Source organism: Schistocerca cancellata, chromosome 2 (genome assembly GCF_023864275.1).
Source record: "Schistocerca cancellata isolate TAMUIC-IGC-003103 chromosome 2, iqSchCanc2.1, whole genome shotgun sequence".
Taxonomy (NCBI): Eukaryota; Metazoa; Arthropoda; class Insecta; order Orthoptera; family Acrididae; genus Schistocerca; species Schistocerca cancellata.
Window position 1 is genome coordinate 124,284,695 of NC_064627.1, and position 25,952 is coordinate 124,310,646.

Sequence of the window (25,952 nt, forward strand, 5' to 3'; positions counted from 1 at the left end):
GCCAATGCTGATTATTTATCAATAATTTAAGCAGTGGCGAGGGTCGAACCCGGGACCGGAGACGTTTTGATTATGAATCAAAGACGCTACCCCTAGACCACGGGTACTTTCGTGGTTTAGCACTTTTAATGGCTAGTAGTGTATTAGATATACGGTAAGTTTTAAAATGCATTACATATCGCTATCAGTTTTCCATTTACATAGTTATTTTGTTTTAATGGCATTTCTGAGTGTAGTTCGTTTGTTTCATTTCTAAAATCTTTCCTTTTGCCTTTAAATTTTTGTAGAATTTGAGTCTTTCTGTGTCATGAACATTGACTTGACCATTTTTAATTATAAGTTTTTGGCAACGATGAATGTGAACAATATTTTTCTAATGTATTAGAAAACACAAAGACGTGGAATTGTCGACTAATTATGTACTTATTATTGATTTGATGTAAGAAGGGTAATTGTTGCTTTTCCTTTCACTTTAACTATGCCCAGCGAGGGCATTGATGTAACACTGAACGCAAACAAATACTGCACTCGACACTGAGAGGGAACTTCACAGAAGCACTTTGACGGTTTTCCCGGGACGGCAGGTAGGCGTGGCGCGGGCTGCAGCGGTGAGCGGGGGCGGCGGTGGGTGTTGCCATGGGCCGCCGCCGTCCCTCAGCTGGGCTCCGTTCAAAATGGTTCAAGTGGCTCTGAACACTACGGCACTTAACGTCTGAGGTTATCACTCCCCTAGAACTTAGAACTACTTAAAGCTAACTAACCTAAGGACATCACACACATCCACGCCCGAGGCAAGATTCGAACCTGCGACCGAAGCGGTCGCGCGGTTTCAGACTCAAGCGCCTAGAACCGCTCGGCCACACCGGCTGCGGCGGTCTGCCACGCGGTGACGTCAGGACGCTGGCGCCGTTGAACTTAAGTCGCCGCTTGGCAGCCCACTCGGGAAGGGTGTCGGTGGCGTACTGCAGCCAGCGGCGGAGGTTGTCGCGTTCTCGCTCCTGTTGTACAGTGCCATATCGTCAACGTAGAGAGCTATAGGGACATGGTCAATATTGGGCCTTTCCGTGTGTAAAGCATGTACAGGAGCGGTTCTAAAACCGAGCCCTGTGGGCTGGCCGCAGTGGCCATGCGGTTCTAGGCGCTACAGTCTGGAACCGCGCGACCGCTACGGTCGCAGGTTCGAATCCTGCCTCGGGCATAGATGTGTGTGATGTCCTTATGTTAGTTAGGTTTAAGTAGTTCTAAGTTCTAGGGCAGGCTGTTCCAGCTGGTCGGCTCCGGTGTGAGCCGCGGAGCGCTCCCTGCTCCAGGGAGTAGAGTCCTGCATGACCGAGTAAGCGAGCACAAAATACGAGGTGGGGCGAGCACACCCTAACTGGATAGGCTACCCGCACTAGTTATTGTGACCGAGCATAGAAGCCGTGACCGAATATGTAGCACATAACTTCAAACACATTACACGTGTTATTATTCGTGTGACACTATAGTCAGTACGAGCTTCTTATTTGTGGTGTGTCTCTCTGTAATCATGCAGCGCGAGGAAGCCAGTGTAGTAAGACGTAAGATTGAAACCAATGTTTACACATTAAAGAAACGGGAAGGTCTAAAAAGCCAAGTATGGAGTACATTTCTGTTGGTTGTAGATAAAACATTGCGTCTACTGGGTACGTATCGTGCATAAACTGCTCCACTTTATTGTTTTTCCAGTCGGCAACCACTCATTTAAAGAAACACAGTTGGAAGAAACCTCACAAAGATCGTTTCTTTGGCCGTCCTTCCGTTATCTTAATATGCTTGAAATAAGTGAAAAGCAGGAAATTCTTAACAATGTGCGACAAATGTGTGCTACGTACGCAGGTACAACATTCAATCATTAACATAATATTTTTGCATAGTTAGTGAAAAGTGTATTATAGAGAAACGGGAATGTTGTGACTCGTATAATATTTCATTAACGTAAAACATCTCGTTTTTATGGGAACGGGGGGTCGGGTTGTTTGGGGGGAAAGACCAAACAGCGAGGTCATCGGTCTCTTACGGGAATGTTTCGATGATTTCCATATCAGTTCTGTATTAGTTGTCTCTTTTGTTTATTATCATAGATCCCTCAAGTTCTGTCTCATCACCATCCAGAAAGAGAGCTCGTTTCAAGGAATGGAGGAACAACAGATCATCCGCAGCAGATGAAGTAGATCTGTACATTTTAATGCACCCCGGAGATGATGATGACATCTTAAAGTGGTGGAGCAGACATGAAACAGATCTGCCAGGTTTGGCTGCAGTTGCAAGACGTATTTTATGTATCCCAGCAACAAGCGCATCTAGTGAAAGGTGCTTTAGTAAAGCCGGCATGTTACTAACAAATTGCCGCAGCCAATTAAATCCGGAACGCGTTAGTGATTTCCTGCTGATCAACAAAAACTATAATTTTGTTTATGTTGCAAACAATTGAAACGTAGGACAAGTTACGTCTGTAAATGTTTAATGTTCTTTGTATGCTTTCTTTATGAAGATGGTTGTCTTCTAGATTACAGAGAAAGCACTTATTTAATGTTTCCTATAAATGAAAGGAAAAATATCTCTTTTGTTTGGAAATGAGACTCGTCTTCTATCCACGATAGTATTGAAATATCATTTTACTTTCCAGGTGCTTTATGAATTTAGCTGTGTCACGTACCCGTTCTTGGAAATGTTACTTTTGTACTAAAAGAGAGAGAGAGAGAGAGAGAGAGAGAGAGAGAGAGAGAGAGAGAGAGATAGAGAGAGAGGCGTTGGATTTGTACAGTAAAGTACAGTGCAGCGAGCCGGGGCGAGGCGAGGTGAGACGTCGGCGGTGACCGGTCATGCTCGGTTATCCGCATGTCCGGAATCCGGACAACAGACATGGCGCGAGTACGTGACCGAGCCGAGTGGTGTGGGGCCGGACACGAGCTGCTCGGTCCCCCCGTCAACAGGCGAGCCGTGACCGGTCAAACACTGAGCGTTGCAGCACTCTACCAGGGAGCCGCGTCGCTCGCTGTGGCCACTCGAGTGGGCCGGCACGCCGGCGCGTGGCACGGCTGCCTGAGGCAGGCGGCAAGGCAAGCGTTTTGATGTGCCAGCTGCGTCTTACAAGATCGACAACCTCATACTCTTAGCTGATAAGACGTGATGACATGCTACACCAGGAAATACGATGTTCGGGAAATAAATAAGAAACAACTGTTTTATAAGAAATTGCATACTAAATTTATTGGGCCTCTGTAGCTTGATACTTTCTTTTCATTACAAGATCGGAAATATCAGGCGTCAAAGTGTTCGCAGCGTTAATGCGGAGGATGAGCTTCATTGTTACATCCTGAAGAAACGATCGTTCCTTACTATTTACTCTTTTCATTGCTGAGTAAAGCTGCTCACAACAATACGTGCCAACATGCACATGATCTGAGTGGCATTGTTGTGAAGCTTGGGAAATGTTTTTTGCTGTAATGAACGATACCATCGTGACAGATCCGACGTGTTGTAGTACCTCTCTTTCAACAAAGTTGAACTTTGCAAATCAATAATCTCCAATTGAAGTGACAATGACAAGCATCGGGGGAAACTGAAAAACGAGTGCTGAACACCTTAAGTTCCATTTCCAAACTAGTGAGGTCTCGGAATCGTGTTTCAAACGACGTGATGAGCTGCTTTAACTTTGCTTGGTAATCGCCGAAAGTAGTACCTTCAGGTATTTTTAAAGAAGCAAGACGATTGAAGAACGTTAAATGTTCATTACTCATCTGCCTCTCAAATAAACGTAACTTTTCCATGAACGCTTTGATCTCGTCGTGCATGTCAACGATTAGCTGCCCTTTGCCCTGCAATGACAGATTTAATTTATTCAGATGCATAGTTATGTCAGATAGGAACGCCAGGTCAGATATCCATTTTATATCTTTCAGACAACGCATTTCTTCCCCTTTCATTTCGAGAAAATGGGATATTTCCTCACGAATGGCAAAGAAAACATCAAGAACTTTTCCCCGACTTAGCCAACGAACTGCACTGTGGTAAGGTATATCCCCATACTCCGCTTCCATATCTTTCAGGAATCATTTGAATTGGTGATGATTCATACCGTGACGCCGCACAAAATTCACGCATTTCACGACATCTTTCATTAGGCCACCTAGCTCTACTGTTGCAGCACACAGTGCCTCTTGGTGAATAAAACAATGAAGAGTCAAAATGTCTTTCCCGAATTCATCCCTGAGTTTATTTTTCAAACGAGAAGCAAATCCTTGGTGACGCCCAATCATTTGTGGTGCACCGTATGTCGCTACAGAATGGAGCTTATCCCACGGCAAATTCATATTGTCCACTGATTCACAAACAGCTTCAAAAATGTCACGTCCTGTTGCGGTGTCATCGAGTGGTACCACATCCAAGATTTATTCAGTTACTTTCAGCTCCATGTCGACACCACGCACAAAGACTGCAAGCTGAGCACAGTCCGATATGTCGGTGCTTTCGTCAAGCGCTAGCGAAAATTCAACAAAGCTCTCCGCCTTTTTCCTGATCTGTGTTTCATAATCCGCTACCATGTCCAGGATTCGACGAGACATTGTCTGCTTCGACAGGCAAACCCCATCGATTGCCTGCACCTCCCTTGGAAACAAACATTCTGCAACTGCTACCATGCACGATTTTACCAGTTGTCCCACCGAAAACGGCTTGCCGCTCGTCGCAATGATGTGAGCGACCCTGCAGCTTGCTCGAACTGCAGATTCAGTAGTGTTTTCTCCGCTCTCATTCACCTGAAAATTGTACACGCATTACAGAACACGAACTATGTTGCATATTTTGATACTTTCCGTATTACGAAACCGTTTTTAAACTTACGTCTCCTGGTATGTCGTTATTAAGCCTGGCTACAAGTTCTCTGCGTGAAACGTCTTCTACCTGATCGTAGTGCGCTGCGTGAAGACGCGTATAATGTCGTTGTATATTGTACCTCTTCGCAGAATTAAATACTTTATGACATACAAGACACTGCCGACGACCATCCCTCTCAATGAATAGAAAGGTATCCTCCAATAGAAGTACAGGGCTCCCGCGGCTAGTCATAGCTGTCATTGAACACGGATTATTGCGTCAGTTGCGGCTGTATGCGGCCAGGGGGCAGTGAGTTCGCTTTCCCCCTCCACGCGGGCTCTGAGCTGCCGCAGTGAGCGCTCCGGAGCGCTCCGGCTCCCTGGAGCTCGGTTGGAACAGCCTGTTCTAGGGGACTGATGACCTTAGATGTTAAGTCCCATAGTGCTCAGAGCCATTTGAATCATTTTTGAAGATCGCTGCCAAGTGGACAGTGGCTGCTAGAGGCATCTATCTCAAGATAACATTGGATACATCGTCAGTGCCTGCCGCTTTCCAAGGATTGAGCCCACGCAGCATCAACGAAATTTCGTCAGCTGGTATATCAATAATCTTCATCTTCTCTCTCAACGTAACGTGGAAGTCTGTCTGTGGGGGCAGCGTCCACTGTATCTTCTACTGGTGTAAAATTTTCTTCAAAAGCATCAGCGAGGACGTCAGCCTTTGCGTTTGGATCGCAGGCAGTCCGGTTTCCCTCCTGGAGCGGAAGGCCGTGCTGCATACGGCGTAGGTAGTATTGTGTCGTCCGCCAGGACGAACCATCATCGAGATGGAGTGTGGAGCCCGATGTTAGCTCACTTCCGATTTCCGTGTGTCTCAATAGACACCTTGAAGTCCTGTCGGAGACGATACAGCAGCTTCTTACTGACGGAAAGTCGCATAATCTGCCATTCCTGGTACACCCGGTTCTTCTCAGAGATCTGCACCAGGATGTCCGTGGCAGATCGCATAAGTTGTCACGACTTACGCGCGATGGAAGTGACGCAGCTCCTCAGATCGCCGTAAACGTGGCGTCGGTGAAGTGCAGGAGAGCTTCCGCTGGAGGTGGAGCGGCTGCAGGGGCCTAAGTGTTTGCTCATGGTGCCTCGAAAGTGGTCCGAATCGAATTCCGAGAGCGAAATTCCGCTCCGTGGTAGCTACAGTGGATCCATACTGATGCCACAGACAACAGACCAGAGGAGAGAGCATTCCGAATGGAAGCGGTGATCTGTTGTGCGATGCCTTTAACGATTGCGACGTCAGAGATGTATGCCTGCCCATGACCGTTGGGAAGAATGCTCGGTTCTTCAGATCCCACCACGATTGGCACATGACATTATGCTGCTCGCTGGAGGCGATGGTCGTCGGTAGTCGTGATTCCGGAATGCGAGGCGACGTGTTTTGAGGTCACCGGCAAAGAAGATTTTTCCAGGCAGTTCTGCCAGAACAGTGGCTGGAAGGCTGGACTGAATGTGATGGAGCTCATTGACGTATGTACTACGATGCCCCTGGCCTTCAGCGTATCCAGCTGTGCTAATTATAGCTGCTAGTGACGAATGTTGAGGTTGTAAATAACTGCACCACCACCTACGGTCAGCCTATCCTTCTGGAAAGAGGAGACGTTTGGTGCTTTGCTGGTTTTAGGTGGATTTTGTTTATCAAGCAGACATCAGTGGCTTTGTCGTGTAGGAATTGGCGTAGTCCTCCAGCTTGTGTACAGACGTCATTTGAATTACACACAGTGACTGTCAGTCCTTTAGAACTGTCCATTATAGAAATGTGAAGGTTTGCGGCTGGAAACTGCCGGCGTGGTATTCTCTGGTGCAGCGAGGAGTTCCTGCGAGAGGAGCTCGACCAGCTTACTTACAAGGGGGGGACAGCTGAGAAATGAGAACGTTGAGGGCGGAATGCGAAGCAGCTGGCGCAACAGCGCGGGTACCATGCACAGGGGCCACCTCAGTGGGAGAGCTCCAGGCTTCAGACTCCACTGGTGCGCTGTTCGTTTGGTCTTGTGTCGACCACCGGTGCATCGAGTTGAAGCGCTCGGTGACGGCGGAGGAACACCAGAGATGGAGAATGATAAATCTCTAGGGGACTTTGGCTGTAATGGAGCAACGGCAGTAGACTTCGAAGACGGCGTTGCCGATGCATCAGAAGTAGTGCTTTAAGAAGGACACGAGCTTATACTCTTCGAGGCTGCACGAGCTAATGTGGCGCCTGCGCTACCCTCTTCAGTTTATTCTTCTGTTGTGGTGTAGTGGTTGTCCATGGCAGTGGGCAATGGCACAGCCACATCAGCTTCCAATACAGCTACTGCCAAAGTCGGTACATATTGGCTTCCTCGTGTTTGAGAGAGGCCAGTCTCGTCAGGTGTGATTTCTAGCACACTTCACACATTTGTCCGGTATGTAGCCGTGGTGAGCGAAGCGGTTGATGCCTTGGCAGAGCAAGCATTGGACTGGTCCTCACTTGATGCATAAATCTTCTGCCCGCACTGCGACTTCAGCAAGGCACGTGAGCTGCTTCAGTTTCGTGTTATCCACTTACGATGATCAGTAAAAGCCTGATATCTTCGAGTGATAGAGACTGCTTCATCATCATCACAGTTCTTCTTGGATGTGTTGAAGCTCCTTGATGAACGGTAGATGACGCAGTATGATCTTCAGGATGCGGTCGGGTTCGGAGGCGGGAGTGTAGATATGAATCTACCTGTGATATCACTCCCTCGTGACTCGGCGGTGGTCATAGCTGACCTTGTGGAGCTCTCTGCCGGCCACCTTCACAATGTGAACGACCGTCGTCCAACTTCTGAGAAGTGTCGGGGTTGATGGTAAGGTTCCTTGAATTATAGTAGGATCGGTGGAAGAGCGGTATCCTTCTTGGGCGCGGTGACAGCGCGAGGTAGTTCTTCAGGTGCGACAGAAAGAGCGGCGAAGGCATTGGAGACGACAGCTGGCAGCGACGTCAGTAACTGCTCTCTGAGCGCAGGTCTTCGCCGCTTGGCTTCGGGAGAGGGGTCCACTTCACCCTCTTCTCTCGCGGTGAACATCTGCGACCAGACGGTGCGGTCGGAGATCTTCTTTTGTTTTTTTGCGGCCTATCCTCGAGCTGCAGATGCTGTGGACAGCTCATCTTGTCAGTATACAAGCGGTGCTTGCCAATGCGTTCTGAACGATGACCATGGTGTTCGTAGTCATAGCTTGATTCGTCGCGGGGAGCTGGATGAGGCCCCCGACAACTCGAGCGCTGCCGGACGTCGATCCGCCACACCCTTCGCCTGTTCAACATGTCGAACCACACTCACCCGTATCACAACTCTGAATGGCATGATGACGTAAGCAGCTGACTAAATACGTTGCCTCCTGGAGGTTGTGCCTGACCTTGTGTGCCCAGCAGGCCGATGTACGATTGCGTACACGCGATGAGAGGACGGTGTTTGTTCTTCGATAACAGCGCCGCCGATTTCCCGGTGCGCGTGCTGCTCAGAGCTCGTGCTCCCTGGCGGTGCCTGGATCAAACGGCGTATAAACATTCTGTTTGTATGCAACACGGTGCCGTGACATGTGATGCCCGTCTTGCTTGAATACACGGTCGTCGGAGAAGAGACGCTTGCGGGCGACGGGTAGGCAACCCCGCATGGCGGAGACGTCGGTCTGGTAACGGATGTATGCGGCCTACGGCCGATATACCGCACCTACTGCTTCATGTTACATGTGTTGAAGCGGTGAGCCTTCAGTTTAACTACCTTACTTACTAGCCATCAGTGCTCGCACTATTGAATTGTGTATTTTATTAATCGTAAAGTGTTCAATTTTTTAAAATAATAAAATGCTCTTTAAATATACAAATTTTTGCTAACGAGCACCTCAGCACTCCCCAACCAGCTGCCTACCGCCTCAGATAACCTACTTGTTTCTGCTTGAAAGCTTCTGAAAGTACTCCGTTCGTTATTTTGAGCCCAGACTCTCCCCTCAATCTACTTTTCATCCCAATAGCTTCATGTGCTGCTTTCGTTGTTGCTAAAGTTATATTTACCTATTCTTTCTTAATATTCTCACTAGTTGTAATATCAACTAAACATTGCTGTAACTGAATCTGATATAGGTATTTTATTTCTTAAACTTGGAATAAATATATTTGATACATTTCTTCACCCTTCTGTTATACACTATTCCACCTTCTTCTCCATTTAATGAGGATTCCGATTTTTGTCATGATCAGGCAGCGATACGTGCAAGTAACTTCGTCTATGTATTCTAATATTTACTACATCTGATCCAAACTTTTTATTAACCATTATGCAGCCAAAATTGACCTCTGTCCCCTTGCACTCCATGTATATCTTCTTTAAAAAGTTACTGATCATTTTTAATTGTTGCAGTCTGAAATTCATCGAATAATTTATAATTATAAGTCGGTATGGGATCACCTTGATTTCCTTTTACTTCTCTAATTGCTTTGTTCTGTACGCGAACGTTGAGGTCAGAGACCACAATAACAAAATCATTTTAACAGATCTCGCCTAACACGGACTGAAGAACATTAAACTGTTCTGATTTTAAAGTTTATTCTCTTCAGGAGAACGTGTGGCTATTAAACTCCGTCTCCGTGTCACTACTTTCAGTATAAGCATTAACATTCTTTCACATAAAACGGTTTAGCTTCCTAGCTCCCGTGGAACTCCACTATAATTAATTGTGTATTAACATCTTCAAGTTTTGTAGTCCTGTCTTTCTCAGATGCGTGTAATATTACGGTACATTGATAATTTTTACTTCTTGGACCGTGTGACTACAACTGAATGAATAAGCAAACCATGACAAACATTTTATACAAATGCAAAAAAATTTCCACATTCAGAAAGCCATCACTTAAAACAAACATGTGATAAATGAACGAACACACATTAGCACACGTTCCCTACTACACTTAATAAGATAAAAATCGTGCTTCTCCCACAACCAGAAAAAATCTCTCCCCCCCCCCACCCTTCACCCATCTGGACACACACATACACACACAGCCCACAAAAAAAATATCACACCAAAACACACACACAAATGCATACAAAAACAGATCAAAGATACTTCAAAAATTACACTTGAAAGTTGGCAATAATATTCGATGTTTGGCAGTAACGTCTGACAGTCGGCAACACAAACCAAAACATTGCATCAAAACAAGTGTTCAAAAATGGTTCAAATGGCTCTGAGCACTATGGGACTCAACTGCTGTGGTCATAAGTCCCCTAGAACTTAGAACAACTTAAACCTAACTAACCTAAGGACAGCACACAACACCCAGCCATCACGAGGCAGAGAAAATCCCTGACCCCGCCGGGAATCGAACCCGGGCGTGGGAAGCGAGAACGCTACCGCACGACCACGAGATGCAGGCAAAACAAGTGTTCAATTCTTAGTGCTGTGAAATGTGAAAAAACAGCAAGTGGCATTTATAAGAATAGGAGCGACACATAAAATGGAACAGAAGCGTAATATGTAGAAAATCGTCCACGCAGCCTGTAAGTACAGTTCAAAATATTACTAAATAACAGCAAAAACCAACCACCAGAATTGTTAATAACCTATAGGTACATTGACCAAAATGTAAACTAAATAGCAAAAAATATGTACATATTCCAGGCCACTGATGATGCATTGCAGAGAACAAAGGTGAAACGCGTATAGCACGAAAATTGTGTTTTCTTCAGTTGTAGTCAGACGGTCCAAAACGTAAAAATTATCAATATACCGTAATAATAGTGTATTATCAGTTATTTTCGCTCTTGTTTTTGTTTCTGTAGTACAGCAACATCGATCTCTTTACTAGACAGTACCCTATCGAAATCTTTTTCCTTGCCTCCTCCGCCTCTGACATTCTACGTTTCCAGCTATAATTTACCTTTAATTCCAAATGTCTTGTCCTTTGTTCTTGCGCATGTCGTCATGTAAAATTCGCCCTGCTTCTGACGTTTATGAGGGAAGTTATGTGGAAGAGCCACTAGTTGTTCACACAACTCCAAACAAGGAGAACCAGGGACCTTTCTGTCTGGGTAGCCTTCCCTTAGTAGAACTGCCATGACTATGACTCTCCTACATCGCTTTCGTACTTTTCCCAAGGCAGTGTTGTCTGATCCTCCATCTCAGCCGTTCTGATGATCTCCACCTTCACTGTCATTGAAGTTTCCGCTGCAGCTCTGGCAACGGCACCTAGCGAGGTACTATCATTAGTCCAGGCGAACCAAGGCTTTTTAAGGAGATGTTACTCCTCACCCTCGTCCTGCCTCAACCGGGCTTGAGTCCCATGTGGTAGAGTTCTGGCTTTCTTCATATTGAAAACTGATAGTAATTTAACGAACACATTTGTCTATTTCACAGAACAGAATGTGAAGTTTTGCCACGATTTCTTTGCTACGAGAGGAGGGTCCGCAGCTACCATACGTTGTTGGTTATGTCCTTGGGCAATAGTTAAGATACTCGTCACATATTCCGTAGCGGGTTCAAATTTCTAATTCCAGCCCATCCGCTCTGATTTAAATTTCTCATAGTCTCTGAGAGGATTGAAACTAATTCCGGAAGGGATCCTGCGAAAAGGACAGGATTCAGGGACTTTTGCCTTATTGCAATCCTCCACGCCCGCTCCCCACTTCCACTCAAGGAACACTAAATCCTAAACTTATCATCCTCTGTCCTTTAAATCTTGTTACGATACCAATGAGGAGCCGTATCAATTGAATTAGCTCTAAACTAGGTACCAAATAGTAGGCGAAGTGAGTAAATTCTCTTGCCTTGGAAGCAACGCATGATGGACGTAACAACGAGGTTATAAAAAGAGGACCAGGAACTGAAATGAGGAATACCAGTAAGGAACTTAGGCCTAGAGGAATGAACGTCTGTAAAAGAAGAGGCCCGAAGCGTTTACAAAACTGAGTAAACAGCTCAGATAAGGAATGAGGATATTTGGCGAAGAGGGGAACATTTGGTTAACACTGGGGACAGGATGATAGAAAACGTGTTGAGATATCAGGCGATAACTTCCATGATACTAGACGGAAACGAAAAACGCAGAAACTATAGAGGAAGTCAGAGATCAGAATATATCCAACAAATAACAAGAGGATGTTGGGCGCCGGCCGCGGTGGCCCTGCGGTTCTAGGCGCTTCAGTTCGGAACCGCGCGACGGCTACGGTATCAGGTTCGAATCCTGCCTCGGCCATGGATGTGTGTGATGTCCTTAGGTTAGTTGGGTTTAAGTAGTTCTAAGTTCTAGGGGACTGATGACCTCAGATGTTAACTCCCGTAGTGCTCAGAACCATTAGAACCATTTGAAGGATGTTGGGCGTAAGTAACACTCTCGCACAGGAAGTCGTGGTCGGCCGAATCAAAGAAGTCAAAAGACTGACGAACCCCCTAAAACAAGGCGATCATCCCCAGTTTCTACAATGATGGGCAAGAGAAATGCATTCTATGTCCAGCGGATGGCAGTTAAGAGTTCAGAAAGTACGAGGTGCATTCAAATTCTAAGGCCTCCGATTTTTTCTCCGGACTGGAAAGAGATAGAAACATGCGCATTGTTTTAAAATGAGGCCACGTTCATTGTCAATACGTCCCAGAGATGGCAGCACCGTACGGCGGATGGAATTTTACCACCAGCGGCGAGAATGAGAACTGTTTTAAATACTTAAAATGGCGACGTTTTCCTTACTTGAACAGCGTGCAATCATTCGTTTTCTGAATTTGAGTGGAGTGAAACCAATTGAAATTCATCGACAATTGAAGGAGACATGTGGTGATGGAGTTATGGATGTGTCGAAAGTGCGTTCATGGGTGCGACAGTTTAATGAAGGCAGAACATCGTGTGACAACAAACCGAAACAACCTCAGGCTCGCACAAGCCGGTCTGACGACATGATCGAGAAAGTGGAGAGAATTGTTTTGGGGGATCGCCGAATGACTGTTGAACAGATCGCCTCCAGAGTTGGCATTTATGTGGGTTCTGTGCACACAATCCTGCATGACGACCTGAAAATGTGAAAAGTGTCATCCAGGTGGGTGCCACGAATGCTGACGGACGACCACACGGTTGCCAGTGAGGCATGTTGCCAAGCAATGTTGACGCGCAACGACAGCATGACTGGGACTTTCTTTTCGTCGGTTGTGACAATGGATGAGACGTGGATGCCATATTTCAATCCAGAAACAAAGCGCCAGTCAGCTCAATGGAAGCACACAGATTCACCGCCATCAAAAAAATTTCGGGTAACCGGCAGTGCTGAAAAAATGATGGTGTCCATGTTTTGGGACAGCGAGGGCGTAATCCTTACCCATTGCGTTCCAAAAGGCACTACGGTAACATGTGCATCCTACTAAAATGTTTTGAAGAACAAATTCCTTCCTGCACTGCAACAAAAACGTCCGGGAAGGGCTGCGCGTGTGCTGTTTCACCAAGACAACGCACCCGCACATCGAGCTAATGTTACGCAACAGTTTCTTCGTGATAACAACTTTGAAGTGATTCCTCATGCTCCCTACTCACGTGACCTGGCTCCTAGTGACTTTTGGCTTTTTCCAACAATGAAAGACACTCTCCGTGGCCGCACATTCACCAGCCGTGCTGCTATTGCCTCAGCGATTTTCCAGTGGTCAAAACAGACTCCTAAAGAAGCCTTCGCCGCTGCCATGGAATCATGGCGTCAGCGTTGTGATAAATGTGTACGTCTGCAGGGCGATTACATCGAGAAGTAACGCCAGTTTCATCGATTTCGGGTGAGTAGTTAATTAGAAAAAAAAATCGGAGGTCTTAGAACTCCTACGTATATCTCGCGAAGAGACCATGAGGATAAAATCAGAGAGATTAGAGCCCACACAGAGGCATACCGACAATCCTTCTTTCCACGAACAATACGAGACTGGAATAGAAGGGAGAACCGATAGAGGTACTGAAGGTACCCTCCGCCACACACCGTCAGGTGGCTTGCGGAGTATGGATGTAGATGTAGATGTAGTAGATGAATGCACCTCGTAGATGCAGATGCTCAGTCAACGTGACATAGGAATTTGTTTGACACGGCTGGGCGTGACCCGTAAATAGGCAGGGTGTACCGGGCCGGAACGTAGACGGGCAAGTGCGGGGCTGCGCCAGGCGGTGCCTCCACGTGCACGCCCTATTGGCCCGTGACACCACGCCGCACGAGTGCGTGCGACCTACTTCCGCCCAGCTGCAGGGCGTGTTCCGCCTCATGGAGCACATCATCGGCACTCACCTGCTATTTCACTCGGCACTAAATTGCAGCGTAGCAGTATTGTCTACTACGTCAACATTCGTGAGATATATATTTACTTCATAGCTAGTTGAGTCAAAGATACGTCCGTCGTCCCGTGGTAACATCTTGGATTAGTAATCAAAACGTCTTCGGTTCTGGGTTCGAACCCTGCGGCTGCTTAAATTTTGAATAAAAATTATTATCAATGACGGTTGAAGACTTCCGGCATAAGACATCACGGCAACGGTATATTGTTATCCCGTGCTAGTCTTGAGAGGATATCACATTTAGTCTTACTTATACCTTCTATGTTAATTTGCAGTACTCGGACTTGTGGGCCGAGGTCTCTTGTCATTGGGTTTTGAGAAGACCCATTCATTTTATTGTTTGCTTCCATTTGCACTTTTAAGCTGCGAGATGAGTTCACACTCATAGTGCACCGCCACGATAGTAGTAGACTTTTAGCTACCTTTCGGTATTGCCCAGGGTGTACCACTTGGAGGCAGTCTACTTTTACAACCTTCCAATCCATCAGGACATTGCCCCAAATCTTTCCCGACTAAGATCTAGAAGACCACCATGGAGAACAGCTCAAAACCTTATGGCTACGTCTTACGATGCTATGGATTCATGGAAAAATGAATGGTCTCAGACTGGACTATCCAAGAACTGCAATGAAATAGCAGCTGGTGGAAACCTGCCAAGAAGAACTTGGGTTATGCTCAATAGACTCAGAACTGGTCATGGCAGAAGTGACGAGATACTCTGTAGATGGGGCATAGGAGATTCACCACAGTGCGATTGTGGACATCCAGAACAAACGATCCAGCACATAATTCAGGCATGCCCTAAACGTGCGTTTAAAGGATCCATTCGAGAACTTTATGCAGCCTCCCCTGGAGCCGTCGAGTGGATGGAAAACCTAGACATAGAACTTTAAAGAGACTATAGATTCCATATATGTGATTGGTGAATGACCTTATGGCAACAGTTTCCATATGATAATTTTATCTTATCTATGACAAGATACCTTATTGTAACAACCTGTGTATGCCTACTTTATCCTTAATTGAATGTCAATAAGACGAGACATTATTTATGTGTTATAATGTATGTTGATTTTATCTTTATCTGTCTGTATGTATTTGAACATGAAACCATTTGTACTTGAAAACCACATACGATAAATAAATAAATAAATAACCGCAACGGCCTTGTCGAAGAGGGCGCAGGAGCGGAAGAATTCAGGACACTCTCTTGTCCTTCGGGTGGGAAAGTGCCCCCAAAAGGCTAAAGAATCAGCGATGATGAACGGCATGATGATGTAAAAGGCAATGGAAACCACTGTATTAAAGACACGTAATCTGACTCCACAGTACAAGTCGCCTATAATTGAAGAAGTGTAATGATGATCTCGTGACTGGCAGAGTTTCCGGAATAGTCCCTCATTCGAGTCTCCGGGACGCGACTGCCAAAGGAGAGGTGACCATGAGAAGAAGATTGAATAGCTAAAGGAAGGATGACGTTCTACGAGGCGGGGCTTGGCATGTCAGGAGTTTGAACATGGTAGGGAAGCTAGAAAATACAGAAAAAGAAAATTCTATGACTCAGTATAGATACAGTAAGGGGCGTGGGGGGGAGGGGGTGGGGAGTGGGTAGCGAAGTGAAATTGAAAGAAGATACTGGTTTCTGGTCAGACCAGTATATACACTCCTGGAAATGGAAAAAAGAACACATTGACACCGGTGTGTCAGACCCTCCATACTTGCTCCGGACACTGCGAGAGGGCTGTACAAGCAATGATCACACGCACGGCACAGCGGACACACCAGGAACCGCGGTGTTGGCCGTCGAATGGCGCTAGCTGCGCAGCATTTGTGCACCGCCGCCGTCAGTGTCAGCCAGTTTGCAGTCGCATACGGAGCTCCATCGCGGTCTTTAACACTGGTAGCATGCCGCGACAGCGTGGACGTGAACCGTATGTGCAGTTGACGGACTTTGAGCGAAGGCGTATAGTGGGCATGCGGGAGGCCGTGTGGACGTACCGCCGAATTGCTCAACACGTGGGGCGTGAGGTCTCCACAGTACATCGATGTTGCCGCCAGTGGTCGGCGGAAGGTGCACGTGCCCGTCGACCTGGGGCCGGACCGCAGCGACGCACGGATGCACGCCAAGACCGTAGGATCCTACGCAGTGCCGTAGGGGACCGCACCGCCACTTTCCAGCAAATTAGGGACACTGTTGCTCCTGGGGTATCGGCGAGGACCATTCGCAACCGTCTCCATGAAGCTGGGCTACGGTCCCGCACACCGTTAGGCCGTCTTCCGCTCACGCCCCAACATCGTGCAGCCCGCCTCCAGTGGTGTCGCGACAGGCGTGAATGGAGGGACGAATGGAGACGTGTCGTCTTCAGCGATGAGAGTCGCTTCTGCCTTGGTGCCAATGATGGTCGTATGCGTGTTTGGCGCCGTGCAGGTGAGCGCCACAATCAGGACTGCATACGACCGAGGCACACAGGGCCAACACCCGGCATCATGGTGTGGGGAGCGATCTCCTACACTGGCCGTACACCACTGGTGATCGTCGAGGGGACACTGAATAGTGCACGGTACATCCAAAGCGTCATCGAACCCATCGTTCTACCATTCCTAGACCGGCAAGGGAACTTGCTGTTCGAACAGGACCATGCACGTCCGCATGTATCCCGTGCCACCCAACGTGCTCTAGAAGGTGTAAGTCAACTACCCTGGCCAGCAAGATCTCCGGATCTGTCCCCCATTGAGCATGTTTGGGACTGGATGAAGCGTCGTCTCATGCGGTCTGCACGTCCAGCACGAACGCTGGTCCAACTGAGGCGCCAGGTGGAAATGGCATGGCAAGCCGTTCCACAGGACTACATCCAGCATCTCTACGATCGTCTCCATGGGAGAATAGCAGCCTGCATCGCTGCGAAAGGTGGATATACACTGTACTAGTGCCGACATTGTGCATGCTCTGTTGCCTGTGTCTATGTGCCTGTGGTTTTCTGTCAGTGTGATCATGTGATGTATCTGACCCCAGGAATGTGTCAATTAAGTTTCCCCTTTCCTGAGACAATGAATTCACGGTGTTCTTATTTCAATTTCCAGGAGTGTAGTAATATCACCATCAGCAGAAAGTGATATAACGGGAGTAGGATTCGTTACAAATAGAAGGGCAGGGCAGACAGTGAGCTGCTGTAAAAAGTTGTGTGATAGCATTGTTCTCATCAGAATCGACAGGAAACCAACACCACCAACAATAGTTGGTCGCGAGCAGAAGATGAAAACGTGGAGAAAGCATATTGGGATACTGAATGGGTAATTCAGTATGTAAAGGGAGATGGAAATCTAATAGCCATCGGGGCTGCAGCGGAAGGAGTAGAAGAAAGGGTTACACGGGAATATGGGCTTGCAACTAGGAGCGAGAGAGGAGAAAGACTAACTGAGTTCTGCAATAAATTTCAGCGAGTAATGTCGAATACTCTGTTTAAGTATCACAAGAGGAAGAGGTTTACCTGAAAAATGTCAGAGATTCCCGAATCAGGTATGGCATTATAAGGTGTATCCAGCAGCAGAAATAGACTCAGATGATGTAGACTGAAGTTTATGAGACTAGTCAGGAAGAAACAATGCACAAAGAAATGAGGTACGAAAGAACTAAGGAATAAAGAGCCACACTTGGAGTTTCTGCGGCTACAGAGACTGCAGTAATGACTATCTCAGTAGGCAACTCAGTTAGAGAGGATTGGACATTTTCAAAAAGAGCAATCATAAAAGCTGGAAAGAAAAACTTAGGTACAGGAAAAGTAATTCTGAAGAAACCGTGAGTAACAGAAGAAATACTTCAGCTGACTGACGAAAGAAGAAAGTACAAAAATGTTCCGGAAAATTCAGGAATATAGAAATACAAGTCACTTAGGAACGCAATACGAGGGTTGTCCTGAAAGTAAGTTACAATCTGTTGCTAAATGGAAACCAAAGCGAAAACCAGAAACATTTTATTTGCAAGAGTTAGCTACACTTTCCAGATACTTCTCTACATAGTCGCAAAAAACTACTATTCTCGTTAGTGCATATAATGTATGGAACTGATGGTATACTAATCAGAGTTTCTGGGAAATATCATCCACACAATTTGGAAGATTGCAATCGCAAATAAGTGTGAGAAGTACCGCACAAAAATGGTTCAAATCACTCTGAGCACTATGGGACTTAACATCTTAGGACATCAGTCCCTTAGAACGTAGAACTACTTAAACCTAACTAACCTAAGGACATTACACACATCCATGCCCGAGGCAGGATTCGAACCTGCGACCGTAGCGGTCGTGCGGTTCCAGACTGTAGCGCCTAGAACAGCTCGGCAAACCCCGGCCGGCAGTATCGCTCAAATAGCTGAACAGCTGTTGCATCCAAGATGCTGATAAGAATATTATACAGAAGAAATGAAAAGAAAATTGAGGAGCCGTTAGATGACAGTCTCTTTTAATATGTTGCCCAATCTGATGAATTACCGAAGACACTTTAAAAGGAAAACTGTTTATTAAGAAAATCTGAGCTCCGTTATCACTTTCTTTGATAGCCAAACACCTACAATCAATAGAAACACCGAGCGGTTATAATAAAACTTTCACTGTTTAACACGTTATAACACGGAAAGATTACCGCACGAGGACAAAACTTGGTAGCATTAATGTCAAGGACATTGGGAAGAGAAATAATGCACAATAAATTCAACTGAAACTCTTTTAACGTGCTGCTACAGTACATCATACCATTACATACTGGTACCATTACTGCTACAAAAGGGTCTCAACATGGCGCCCAAAAGTGTTCAGAAGAGCCTGAAAGTGCAGGACTGCATTCTGCACAGCAGAACGAAGCATGTCTGTAGGTATGCTGGCCACTTCTCTTATTAAGCTGCGCTTCAGATCAGCACATGTGCAAATGTTCCCATGGTAAACCCTGTCCTTCAGGTAGCCCCACAACCAGAAAAAACAGGGAGTGAGATCAGGTGATAGTGCCGGCCAAGAAGCTGGAAACGATCGGCAGATAATTCCATAGTTTCCAAATGTGTTTCGGGGAAGCAGATGAATGTCACGAGCGATGCGCGGTGGGGCCCCATCTTGCAGTTCAATAGTATCTCTCCTGTAGGGCATGTATTACTTGCTGGCGAAGCATAGCGCAGTAACACTGGCCAGTCACACTGCACATCTTTGATCTTTGTGGGCCAACCTGTTCAAATAAGAATGGGTCTGATGAACGTAGCTGTGAAGCCACACTATACGGCGACACGTTCATTATTCAGAGGAACTTTGTGTTCACCTCACACGTCAGAGAAAAATGAGCTCCGTCTGTCCCGAGGAGGGTCCAGGGCCAGGCCTCGTCAACTTCAATCCTTGCGAGAAAGTGGAGTGCGAAGTCAACACGTCGTTGTGCGTCCTCTAGTGCAAGCTGCTGTACGAAACGGATCTCGTATGGATACCATTTGAGAATTGTTGGAAGCATCTTCCGTTCATTGGAGCACGGGATGTTCAACTGTCATGAGCACTGCCTGACGATTGGAAATTGCGCTCAACGTTGTCGGCCATAGCAACAGCAATTTCATCAACCACTTGTGGTGCAGCCGGTCGTCAGTCTGTTTCCTCAGCGACGCCTAGTTCTCCAGTTGAATCGAACTATTTCAGCCGCGCGGGATTAGCCGAGCGGTCTAAGGCGCTGCAGTCATGGACTGTGCGGCTGATCCCGGTGGAGGTTCGAGTCCTCCCTCGGGCATAGGTGTGTGTGTTTGTCCTTAGGATAATTTAGGTTAAGTAGTGTGTAAGCTTAGGGACTGATGACCTTAGCAGTTAAGTCCCATAAGATTTCACACACATTTGAACATTTTTTGAACTTTTTCATCATGCTCCGCAGAGCAGATGGAGAAAGAGGACCCTTCCATTATCATTTCAGCCGACGATATTCTCGAAATGCAGCTGCAGTATTACTGTTGTTGTGATAACCTTTTGCCCAAGGTCATGTTGACACATCAACAAGTGGTGGCCATTGTTGGGACTGGACGGTGACAATGTGACACATCGAAATCATGCAACCATACTCTAGACATTAATGCTACCAAGCTTGGTACTCGTACAGTAGTTAGTTTCCGTGTTATAACGTGTCAAATAGGGAATGTTTAATTATAAGCACGCTGTCTTTTATTTGGCTACACGGCGAACCCTAGAATCGAGGTAGGTGGCGGCTACGTGAAGCTTTTGGTCGTTACTGGCCCTGTGCTGCTGGCGTGTAACGGCTGTCATCCTGCTGGTGAACACTTGGGAGATTACTCGGAGCGCTGAGACGAAACAGCTGGTAGTGCCGGGTTGAAGCAGTGAGACTGAACTGCTGATGGGGCCGGTCGGAACTGCTAGTACTGCCGATGTGAGGCGTAGGGCGTAAGTCACTTCACACGGTCCCTCAGTGGATATCCACGTGGCGCTACGAGGGCTCATGACCCGGCGAAACAAAATACTGCCCTGCCGACAGCGCTCTCTGCTGCGACAGGCACGCCACCAATCGGCGAGGTTGACGCCCCCAGCCGCTGTGGAGACGACTCGTAACCCCGTGGTAAGCAGCCCTGGCCATACAAGGAAATTATCTCGGTGTTTATGAGAGTCGTTTACACATGTCTTCCTGGCGGGACGATTGCCCGCACTGCCTGCCTGGTGTGTGGAGGAATGGACTACCAAGTGGATACAACGTTACTCCCCCCTTGAGAAAGAGGTGGTATTGCCATCTAAAAGAAAGCTGCAGGCCGATCGTCGCCAGCTCTGACCGCCCAGGGAACTGGAGCGATCAATAATACAGTCAGAAAAAGGAAAACATTTACCTGGGAACTGACCATCAACATTACAATAACTGAACCTTGCATTCCATATGCATTGAACTGAACAAAAACACTATGCGTATACAGGGGAGCCACACAAAATTGATGTGTCTCATGTTCCAGTTGATCATCTCTAGTCGATTTGCTTGTGAAATGGCAACATGGCAACAGTGTCTTGAAAGTCAGTGAAATGCATAGGTTAGCAGGACAGAGTGGATTGGGTTGTGGAAAGGGGCCAAAATAAGTTGCTGTCAGTTGAACTCAACATACAAATTTTATTTATCAACACACATTATTACAACAAGGATGCAAAACACTGAAAACTTTAATCGACCTCCTTTGATTAACTTTAGATCGGCTGAAGGCCAGACTCGAAATCCAAGACACAAGGCCTAAGCAAGAAATTGAAGTACAAGATTCTTGTGGGCGTTTCACCGAAAAATATTTTCTAAATCTTCAATCTAAACAGGATGAAGGCCTTAGCAATTTAATTTTAATGGATGTTGGCTGGAGGTCGCATATTAAGCAATAAGAAGAGTCTCAATAAAAAGGCAGAAGGCCTTACTTCAAACATTTCATGCAAAATTCGGCTGAAGACCCCATACAAAAACATAACTATCTTATGCCTTAAGGGCAAGACAAGAACATTAATTTAAGAGATATTAAAACTCAGCTGAAAGCCGCACATCAGCAAATAGTTCATCGGCTTAAGCCCTAGCAAGATGAGTTTTAATTTTAAAAGGCAGAAGGTCGTATGTTAAAACATTTCGTATAAAATTCGGATGAATGCCCCTATAAAGAATAAAAATCTCATGCCTTAAGGGCAAGGCAAGAACATTAATTTAAGAGATATTGATGCTCGGCTGAAGGCCACACATTAACCAAATAACTAAACCAAGACAGGGAAATTACCTTGTAACACACAAGGAACGGCGCTCAGAAGTTTCCAAGGGGCGGTCTGGGATTGTAACACTAACGCCCGTTTAGGTGAAACAGGCAGCCTGTCCAACGACTTCTTAATCTGAAGGCAACCCATCCGAGAGACAACCGACCGACCAATCAACAAAATCAGTTCCCCTCCCCGCAACCATTAAAACGACCACAAGATTTCAAAACAACAACACACAGAATATTGGCGCCCACAACGACCAACAACACCTCAGCTGTCGAAGGACACGCAGTGCCGGACAGCAACAAAGACGAGGAAAACACACTGCCGAAAATTACGTTAACGACCAGGGAAGGCAACCGGAACGTCAACGGCCACAAGGCAGAAGATACTGCTGGTCAACTTCAATACCAGGGAATAAATTAACTCCGCAGGAAGACGGCTGAAATCTTAGCCGACTTGAATACACACATGTTGTTGCTCGCGGGTATGTGCCAAAAGCGACGACCAGGATCAAAAATGGTTCAAATGGTTCAAATGGCTCTGAGCACTATGGGACTCAACATCTTAGGTCATAAGTCCCCTAGAACTTAGAACTACTTAAACCTAACTAACCTAAGGACATCACACACACCCATGCCCGAGGCAGGATTCGAACCCGCGACCGTAGCAGTCCCGCGGTTCCGGACTGAAGCGCCAGAACCGCTAGACCACCGCGGCCGGCAAAAATGGAGGAGGAGGAGGAGGAGATTAGTGTTTAACGTCCCGTCGACAACGAGGTCATTAGAGACGGAGGGCAAGCTCGGGTGAGGGAAGGATGGGGAAGGAAATCGGCCGTGCCCTTTCAAAGGAACCATCCCGGCATTTGCCTGAAGCGATTTAGGGAAATCACGGAAAACCTAAATCAGGATGGCCGGAGACGGGATTGAACCGTCGTCCTCCCGAATGCGAGTCCAGTGCGCTAACCACTGCGCCACCTCGCTCGGTGACAAAAATGGTTCAAATGGCACTGAGCACTATGGGACTTAACATCTTAGGTCATCAGTCCCCTAGAACTTAGAACTACTTAAACCTAACTAACCTAAGGACATCATGCCCGAGGCAGGTTTCGAACCGGCGACCGTAGCGGTCGTGCGGTTCCACACTGAAGCGCGTAGAACCGCTTGGCCACAACGGCCGGCACCAGGATCAAACGAAGAAATGTAAAGAGGCTCGATAGTAGGTTAAGTGAGGACACAACTAGCATGTCCAAGATCGGTGGGCGATGAACTTCGTAGCACTCACAAGCAACACCTCACACTCCAACCATGCGTGCACACCGGTCAACGGCCCCGGCCAGAGTACGGGCGACGGATACTTCCTTGCTGCTCCACCGACCGACTGTCCAGGCCCGGAAATGGTGAAAGGACCAAATATACGTCGGCCGATGAGACGACCAACCGAACGACCAACCAACGGTCGCCAGCGGTCGGCGAGCACTGGCTGTCGGCATCTCGCCGGCGCTCCGTCGCCGACTTCACTGGTGCTGCGTCGCGACTGCACTGCTGGTTCGTCTCCAGCTGACTGCCAGACACACGACGACCCGGAAATACCCTCGGTCGCTCCAGAGACGGTACGGCAGTGCACTTACCGATACGCGCTGCTGCTGCCGCTCACGGGTAAGTAAGGCACCAAGTTAGTGACGCCAGTAAATGGAATAAGAAAACGAGGCAGCACTACCGTAATAGAAGAAGACAAACAATTAATGACATTAACAAGAGCCGTGCACGGTTCAATTAGCTACACTATATTTTACTGGATAGATTAGAGCAGGTGTGTTTTTGTGTGTCAGTTGTTGGCAGAAGCTCGTAATGTCTAGTTTTTACAGAAATGGGACAGTTTGCGTTAGAACAGTGAACTGATATTGTGAAGCGTTGCATAAAGACAGGCTCGGCTCCATCACGGAATGTAAAGAAATGTAGCAATGTTTCAAGAGAAGCATCGTGGGGGGGAGGGGGGGAGACACCCGATGACCAGCACTATTCCAGATGTGTAGACGAAATGGAGGGCTGCAGGATCCATTCAGACTGTAATGAGAAATAGACGACCGACAGTGACGACGCCTGAAACTATCGACAGAATTTGCATGGAAAATTCGAGAAGTTGCTGCAATTCAGTAAGGAAGCTATCACAGCATTTAGGTGCATCTCGTACGTGGTGTCATCGTCTACTACAAGATACGAAGTTAAAGGCCTATAGTTTAAGAGTGGTCCAAGAGCTGAAATGTGAGGATCAGGAAAAAAGATTTCATTATTGTAACTGGCTCTTAACTTCAACTGCTAACCATTACTTGCTGCACTTCATGACTGATATAGCCTGGTTTTATTTGTCAGGTAATCTCAGCTCCCAGAACTGCGGATACTGGTCACAGGACAACCCACATAATCTGCCTGAAGAACCTATCCACTCAGAGGAGATAGGGTTGATGTGCGCATTATTGGCCTCATATTTTCCGATTACATCTCAAACAGCGCCAGATATCTAGAGATCTTTGACTCTTTATATGTATAATTAACAGGCAGAAACAAGATGGAGGAACTGCTCAAACATCGAACCCAGTATGGACCATATCACCAACGTGTTCAGTGAAGACAGACATGTCAACAAAGGCCTCTGGTCCCAAGATGCCCGGGCAAAACGTCGTATGAGTTTTATTTATGGGGCATAGTAAAAGCGGAGTGGAATGTCAGAAGTTTAAACGTGGTAGGGAAGCTAGAAGATATGAAACGGGAAATGCTGAGGCTCAATCTAGCTATAGCGGCGAAGTGAAACGAAAAGAAGGCAAGAATTTATGCTCAGATGAGTACAGGGTAATATCAACAGCAGCAGAAAATGGTATAACGGAAGTAGGATTCATTACGAATAGGGTGGTAGGACATAGAGGGCATTGAAGTGAACAGTTCAGTGATAGGACTACTATCATCACACTCGAGAGTTTAGGTACACCTACTGACGTCGCAAGCCGAAGGTGAAGAGACAGAGAAAGTATATGAGGATACTGAATGGATAGCTCAATACGTAAAGGAAGAGAAAATGTAATAATCACAGGGGACTGGAATGCGGTTGAAGGGGGGAAGAGTAAAAGAAAGAGCTGCTTGAGAATACTAGAAATCAGAAAGGAGAAAGACTAACTGAATTCTGCCATAAATTTCAGGTAGTAATAGCGAATACTCTCTTCGAGAAGCAGAAGAGGAGGAGGTGTACTTGTAAAAGGCCAGAAGCTACGCGAATTCATTTAGATTATGTCATTGTTGGACAGAGATTCCTAAATCAGATACTGGATTGTAAGGCGTCCCCGGAGCAGATACAGTCTCAGATCATTATGTAGAAGTGATGAAGAGTAGGCTGAAGTTTAAGAGACTACTTAGGGACATTCAGTGTGCAACGAAGAGGGATATGAATGTACTAAGGAATGAAGAGGTACGCTCGAAGTTCTCGAGGCTATAGATGCTGTGATAAGAACTGCTCAGTAGGCAGTTCGAAGAACAGCGCCGGACATCTCTAGAAAGGGAAGTCACAGAAAATGGAAAGAAAACCGTAGGTACAAAGAAGATAATTGCGAAGAAACCATGGGTAATACAAGAAATACTTCAGCTGATCGATGAAAGAAGGAAGTACAAAAATGTTCACGGAAAATCAGAAATACAAGTAACTTGGGAATGAAATAAATAGGACCTGCAGGGAAGCAACGGTGAAATGGTTGCATCAGAAATGTGAAGAAATCGAAAAAAATGTCGAAAGGACTGACTCAGCATATAGAAAAGTGAAAACAGCCTTCAGTGCGGAAACTTATAAGAGTGCAATGGGAATTCCACTGTTAAATACAGAGGAGAGAGCGGATAGGTGGAAAGGGAACACTGAAGGCCTCTATGAAGGGGATGTCTAATGACATGTCGGAAGAAGAAAAAGGAGTCGACAGGCAAGGGACAGGGGATCTGGCATTAGAATCGCAATTTAAAAGAGCTTCGGAAGACTTAAAATCAAATAAGGCAGGAAGGGATAGAT

The 25,952-nt window shown here is 46.6% G+C and overlaps 1 non-coding gene across 1 annotated transcript; it reads right to left on the reverse strand.

Annotated features, from left to right (window-relative positions):
- Window positions 1-22,818: 22,818 nt before the first annotated feature.
- Window positions 22,819-22,891, reverse strand: Trnaa-cgc (transfer RNA alanine (anticodon CGC)). Its single transcript has one exon. It is a non-coding gene; the product is annotated as a tRNA-Ala (tRNA).
- Window positions 22,892-25,952: the final 3,061 nt, after the last annotated feature.